Source organism: Elephantulus edwardii, unplaced genomic scaffold, assembly GCF_000299155.1.
Source record: "Elephantulus edwardii isolate Elephantulus edwardi_28Jun2011 unplaced genomic scaffold, EleEdw1.0 scaffold00349, whole genome shotgun sequence".
NCBI lineage: Eukaryota > Metazoa > Chordata > Mammalia > Macroscelidea > Macroscelididae > Elephantulus > Elephantulus edwardii.
In genome coordinates, this window is record NW_006400099.1 from 1,326,974 (window position 1) to 1,334,364 (window position 7,391).

General features: G+C 42.3%; 1 pseudogene across 1 annotated transcript; it reads right to left on the reverse strand.

Moving 5' to 3' along the window:
* Positions 1-674: 674 nt before the first annotated feature.
* LOC102861728 lies at positions 675-1,631 on the reverse strand (annotated as a pseudogene). The gene has a single exon (XR_439029.1). The product of XR_439029.1 is annotated as a proteasome (prosome, macropain) 26S subunit, non-ATPase, 8 pseudogene (transcript).
* Between the last annotated feature and the right edge of the window lie 5,760 nt (positions 1,632-7,391).

Below are 7,391 nucleotides of genomic sequence, written 5' to 3' on the forward strand. Positions count from 1 at the left end.
CCAGTCACCTCCTATTAGTAATGCATCTTGGTTGCGTTTGTGCTACTGGACTTTCACTTCTTAACTGAGAAGCTGTCTGAACTAATTGAGGACTTGTGTCTTGCTGTTAATCTGAATTGGACTGCTTCTTCTTTAAACTTGGAATTTCACTGTGGGGTATCCTCCCCCCCCACACACACACCCTCCAACCTATTTACTTAATAAACTACACTGTGGATGAAGTCTATGAGTCATTTACATAAAATATTTGGACCCAGTAATTAGCAGAAGTAGGTGCAGCAGCATGGGAGAGGGGCCTTGTAGCTATTAATTTGATTCTGTGAATGATGTTGATGGGGTTAGTTCCCATTTGTGGAGTTGGCAGAAGTTGGATTTGGTCTTCCCCAGGTCACCCTTACTTCTTTTAGAGTGAAACAGGAAAAATCAAAGACTACATAGTTTAGTATGAATTACACCTCAACATGAAGAAAACAAAAATCCTTACAACTGTAGTAACAAGCAGTTTCACAACAAAAAAGAGAAAACATTGAAGTTATTAGGGATTCAACTTTACTTTGATCCACAATCAATCCCTAATGAAGCAGCAGTCAAGGAAACTCTGCTCCTGTCAAGGATCCCTTTGAAGTGCTTAAAATCACTTCATCTAAGTCATGATATTATTTTTTTTTGACTGTCAATCCATCTTTATTGGAAAAAAGATGCACCATACAGCTTTAAATAATGGGTGCCCCACCCACACCTCTAATGCCCAGTGGACTCAGACAATCATCTCCAGCTGCCGGGCGTACTCGATGACTTGTTTGGCCAGCTCTGTGGAGGGGATGGTGGTGTCCTCTGGCTTTTGCTGCTGGCTGGCAAAGCTGTAGTAGTTGCTGGGGCCCAGGACCCACCCACGCTTCTTGGTGTAGTCTGTCATCTTTTTAGGTGTAGTGAAGAACAGGATCTGGGTAACCTCGGTGAGGAGGATTTTCTCATAAGCCTTCTCGATGCACCCAGCAATCTCATCCCGGATAATGTCAAGCAAGATGAAGAAGGTGTAGCTCTCAGCAGGGATGTTGCCTTTGGCCAGGAACACCTTGTTGTAGCTGCCTTCCATCAGATATTGTTCAAGAGACACAGGGTGCGTGATGTAGACATTGGTCTGGATGTCCTTGGCAGGAAGCCGTCCCAACTCTGTGTGAAACTCGGCTACCCGGTTCTGGGAGAGCAGGAAGAGGAGGTTGAGGCCCAAGAGCTGGTGCATGTAAGCTGACTCAGGGAGCTGCTCCTTGTAATCAAAGTAGTAACACTTGAGCTGGGGCCATGTAGCTCTCGAAGGAAGGGATGTCCTTGCGTAGGATGCTCCACTGTGCTCCGATCTCCAGTATGTCACGGGCCAGAATGAACTGCTGTTTAGTCAGCTTCGTCCCTGTTGTGGGCAGGAAGTTGAGCTCCAGTAAAACCAGCTTGAGGCGGCCTAGCTCTTCCCCGCACTTGCTAAGGTTGGGACTTTTACGGTTCCACTCGCCCTTGAGTTGCTCGTACATGTCGGCCGCAGCCTGCAGCACCGCTCCAGAAGCCGCCGCGGGCCCAGAGCCAGAGACGCCCGGAGCCCTATTCACCGCCGCCGCCGCCATCTTCCGTGATGCAGCAAAAACCTAAGTCATGATATTTTCAATTGCATCATATACATAACAAAGTTGAGCAATGAATAAAAAATGCTGAAGGAATACTGATACCATTTAATTGTGGTTGCAGGTAATAGTATTAAATACACCATGGAATGCCAAAAGAATATATTTTTGTTGGAAGACTTGCAAACAAAGTGCTACTTATAGACAAGAATGGTGAGATAATCATCTAACATACTTTAGGCATGTTCTTTGGAGGGAGAATTAATGTCAAGCTTGTCGTGTGGTGAAAATGGTCAGCAAAGGAAAAGATCCTCAGCAAGATAGATTGATACAGTGACTTCAAAAGTGAGTTTGAGCAAAGCAGAGATTGTGAAACTGGCAAAGGATTGTACAAGCTTTAGAGTTGTTACTACACGTTGAAATGAAGACAAAGACCACAAATACATACATACACAGAGACCCAGCTGATGGAATACACAGAAATCAGGAATTAAATTAGCTGTATCTGTGGAAATAGGTAAGATAAGTTCAGTAGCAGTCAGAATAAGGCTAGTGGGTGACTGTGGAACAGAACACCAATTTCTCATATTTAAGATCTATAAGAGAGCTCTAGAGGCCTACTGGAAAGGAGTTGTGATGCCAATTTAATGGCAGGCAATTATAATTCTTCAGCTGCTGCATGGGAGAAAGATGGGCAATCTCTTCCCATGGGGTTTCCAGCCTCGACAACCCCATAAAAGGTCAGCTATGAGAAAATTCCAACTCAACAACACACAACAAGAACAAAGTTCAAACAAAAGTTGAACAAAATGAAAATAAGTCTTTGAGAGCCACAATGCCACCTCAAGAATAGAACCGAAGCATTGAATGTTAATGACCTAAGACTTGATGAATTGTGGAATGACATCAAAGACATCATATCTGTAATTAAAAATGCAGGAAAGAAAGAAAAGGGTAAAATCATTGTCACAAGGGACACTGAAACCTGCTCTAGAACTTTGTTATTATTATGTGCCATCGAGTGGCCTGTAACTCAGAACCACCCTATTTACAACAGCCCTAAACTTTGCTCTATCCTGTACCAAACTTATTGTCTCTGAGACACCTACCCCCATTACCCCAGTCACTGAATTAATCCATATCATCGAGGGTCTTCCTCTCCTGTGCTGCCCGTCCATCCTCCTGAGCATGATGTCCCTCTCCAAGGACTGATCCCACCTTGAAACTTGTCCAAAGTGTGTCAGACAAAGCTTCAGAAAACATGCCTCCAAGGAGCATCCTGGTTTCACCCTCTCCAGGATTAATCTGTTGCTCTCTTAGCAGTCTATGGTATATTTAATACTCTTCTCCAATACCACAGCTCAAAGGCATCAATTCTCCTTCCATCATCCCTAGTAATTGTCCAGCTCTCTGCTGCACAGCCTGTATCGGGCACACCTTAGTCTCCAGACTGACATCATTGCTACTTTGGAAAGGTCTCTGACAGCAAAGATTCCCAACACAATACGTCTTTTAATTTCCTGGCTGCTGGTGCTAAGAGTGTTGATTGTGGAGCCAAGCAAACTAAAGCTGTTTACAATCTCAATCTCTTTATCATCCATTATGATGTTATCAGTCGGCCCAGTGGTGAGAATCTTTGTGTTCCTAATACTGACCTTCAATCCATATTGAAGGCTGCAGTCATTGGCTTTCTGTAGCAAGCACTTCAGGTCCTCCTCAGTTTCAGCTAGCAGGGCTGTGTTCTCTGCATAGCACAGATTGTTGATGAGTCTTCTTCCAATACTGATGGCACATTTCTCCTCATAGAGCCCAGTCTTCCAGATAATCTGTTCCACATATAGATTGGTAATGTATAGAGATAGGACACATCCCTGGTGTACACCCTTCCCAGTTTTGAACCATGCAGTATTCCCTTACTCTTTTCTGATGACTGACTACTGATCAAAGTATAGGTTTCACATTGGCACGATCAAGTGTTCTGGATTCCCATTCTTCTCAGAGTTAGCCACAGTTTGTTGTGGTCCACACAGTCAAATGTCTTAGCATAGTCAATGAAACACAGACATTCCTTTGGTACTCCCTGCAGTTAGCTAAGATACATGTAACATTAGCTACAAGATCCCTAGTACCATGGCCTCTTCTAAACCTAGCCTGTCCTTCTGGCAGGTCTCTGTTGGTGTGCTGGTCCAGTCATTATTGGATAATCTTCAGCAGAATTTTGCTTGCATTAATGTGATGTTAATGATATTATTCGATAAATTCCACACCTTATCAGATCACCTTTTTTTGGAATGGGAACAAATATAGATCTCTTCCAGTCAGTTGGCCAGGTGGTTGTCCTCCAGATTTCTTGGCACAACTTGGTGAGCACATCCAAGGCAGCATCTGTTAGCTGAAATATGTTGCCTTTTGAAATCTTCTGTTCAGATACTTAATATCTTTATTTCTTGCATTTGCTTTGGCTTCTCGGTGCTCTAGCGCAATGCTCTGACATCCATTTTGGTCTTTGCTTCCTCTGTCTTTGTAATCATCTTTTGCATTTTTCCTGGATGATATTCTTGAAATCCTCACACAACTCTTCTGGTCTTCGCTCATTAGTGTTCAATGCCTCAAACCTGTTCCTGTGATGGTTTTGAAATTCAGGTGGGATAGACTCAAGGTCATATTTTGGTTCCCGTGGATTTGACTTAATTTTCCCTAGCTTCAACTTGAACTGCATATAAGTAGTTGGTGGTCTGTTCCACAATCAGCACCTACCTGGCTTAGTTTTCACAGTTGATATTGAGCTTCTTCAGTGGTTCTTTCCAAAGATGTAAAGGATCTGATTATGGTGCATACCATAAGGATAAATCAATGTGTATAGTCTGCATTTATGTTTCTTATAAAATGTATCTGCTATGAATAAATCATTGTGCAAAATTCTATCATTCCAGCTTGAGCTTCATTTCTATCATCAAGTCCACCTTTTCCAATGACTAATCCTTCTTCTCTGTTCCCAACTTTTACATTCCAGTCATTTATGATTATGATTATTACATCGTGATTGCATATTCAATCTATCTCTGACTGTAAACGTTGGTAGAAATCTATTTCCTCTTCTTTGTTTCTGGTTATTGGTGCATATATCTGAATGATAATGCTCTAGAACACAGAGAATTTTTAAAAAAGGAATTGATGAAATAACAGAACTAAATAGAGGATTTGAAAAGGTCAAGAATACAAAGCAGGCTCAGAGTGAGCACTCTTCAGTGCTTGTGGGGAGACAGAAATGTAACACAGGAGAAAGACTTTCTCAGTTTTCTACAATAGGGAGGGCTGACTTCAGACTCCCCTCCACATAAGCTGCTTGAGCTGGATGCCCAGATCTCGTGCACCTCCAGAAACAAAGTAAGAACTTCAGGAGAAAAGAGGAATGAGAAACTGCTCAATAGGAGCACCTGATCTCATACCACTCAGCCACTTCATACATGAAGGAGGGCAATAGAGTTTGGGACAAGAGACTAGATCAAGGTGAGTTTCCTGCAGGGCTGCAATTCAGAGCAGAGAGAAACTCAAGAACTTTGTTGTTGTTGTGAACCATCAATGTGAAACTGAATCATAACTGACCCTTCAGTGCGTTTTCAGAGACAAGTTAATCACATGAGTGGAGATTGCCCATCCTTTTCCTAGGGGACAGCTGGTGACCTTGAATTGTGGGCTTTGGGATTGAAGCTTAGCTTCTTACCACTAGGCCAGAGAGCTCCATCAAGGACTTTAGGAAAGGCAAATATTCCCAAAAAGGACTTTCAGTAGAGTGAGTGGCTCATTATCAGGACCAAAAATTTTAACCTGGCAACTAATCGATAACATCATAGAGACGAGAACCAATGACAACCTATGTAGACACAATAGACACGGCATAAAATTTATCAAGAAAAAGTCACATAATGTTGAGAAAGCAGCAGGCTGCTTCAAAAATTGTGAAAAAACAAATTAAGCTTTTTTGGGGGAAAAACCCTAAAAAGCAGAGATTATGGCAGACCTCACGAATGCTCCAGAATCTAAAAGGTAGATGTTGCTATGGAGATATTCAAATAGCTACGAATGAAAGCACAGATGATGTAAAACAATGGAAGCCACAAATAAAGGGAATGCTCTAGGTCTAGAGAACCAGAAGAAACATACTGATGAGAAGTTATTTGAACAGCTAAAGATGAAGGTGTAAATGATGGAAGAAACAATGGATGCCACAAAGAAAGCAAACACTCCAGAGACACAGAGCCAGAAAAAAATATATTGACGAAGAGGAACTTGCACAACTATGGAAGAAAATGCAAAAGATGGAAGAAATAATTAAAATGATAAATAAAGAGGTATAAGTACTTAAACATGATAGAGAAGGTACAACCAACACAGTAGTGACAATAACAGAAATACAGGGAAATGCAATCCAAAATATTAAAACCAAAATAACAGAAGTGTCCAAGATGTTGGAAGGGGAGCAGGGAAGAACAGAAGAAATGGAGCAGAGAGTCAGTGAGCTGGAAGACAAGAGCATTAACGGAAACAAACTAGAAGAAAAATCAGAGATAAGACGTAAAGAAAAATGAAGAAAACAATAGAATCATGTGCAATATCAAAAGGAATAACATATGTATTATTGGCATTCCAGAATATGAGAGGGACAGGGAAATCACTGAGAAAATTGTGAAAGAGGTAGTAAAAGAAAACTTAGCAGGTAGTATGAAGAACGAGGATATTCACATTTAGGAAACTCAGCTAGCATCAAATAGACTAGGCTCAAAAAGAAAAATATCAGCTGAATCACATGACCTGCTGCAAGGCATGACCTGCTGCTCAGCACAACCTGCCACACAGCATGAGCATGCCAGTGCACAAGACCAGACCACTCTGCTGGCGCCCTGCTGTCCTATACCAAGAACACCAATATCACAGGTACTTTGGCATTGAACACAGCTGTCTAGCTACTTCTCCTGGGATTTCTTAAGCTCAAGCAGAAGAGGTCAGATAGAGCCATGATTTCTAGAGGAAAACAGACTCCTTTGTTCAGTCATTCAGGTATATTGGCCTTGAACACAGATACCTAGCTACATCACTTAGGATTTCTTAAGCTCAAGTGGAAGAGGCCAGGAAAGCTGTGGTTTCAGGACGACAACAGTCATCCTGTTTCTGATGGTGTTTAACAAGAGGGGAGCACCAATATACCTGTCCTTCACACACACACAAAACAAACAAACAAACAAAAAACTCTTCCATACCCTGAGACATAATAAAGTAACAACATCCTAACATCTACTAAGAAAAGGCTCACACAACATGAGGTGTGTCTGATACAGGCCATGGTCTTCGCAATCACCTGTTATGCATCAGAGAGTTGGACAATGACCAAGGAGGATAGAAGGAGAATTGATGCCTTTAAGCTGTGGTGCTGGAGAAGAGTATTGAGAATACCACGGACTGCTAGTAAAACAAACAGATTTGTCCTGGAAAGGGTTAAACCGGGTGGCTCCTTGGAGGCAAGGATTCTGAGGCTCCATCTAACATACTTTGGACATGTTGTGAGGAGAGACTGGACCTTAGAGGGGGGCATCATGCTTGGGAGGGTGGAGGGAAAGCGCAGGAGATGAAGGCCCTCTATGAGGTGGATTGACTCAGTGACTGGGATAATTGGGATGGGAGTGTCAGAGACAGTGCGATTGGCACAGGACAGAGCGGAGTTTAGGGCTGTTGTACATAGGGTCACTATGAGTCGCAGGCGACTCGACGGCACATAACAAC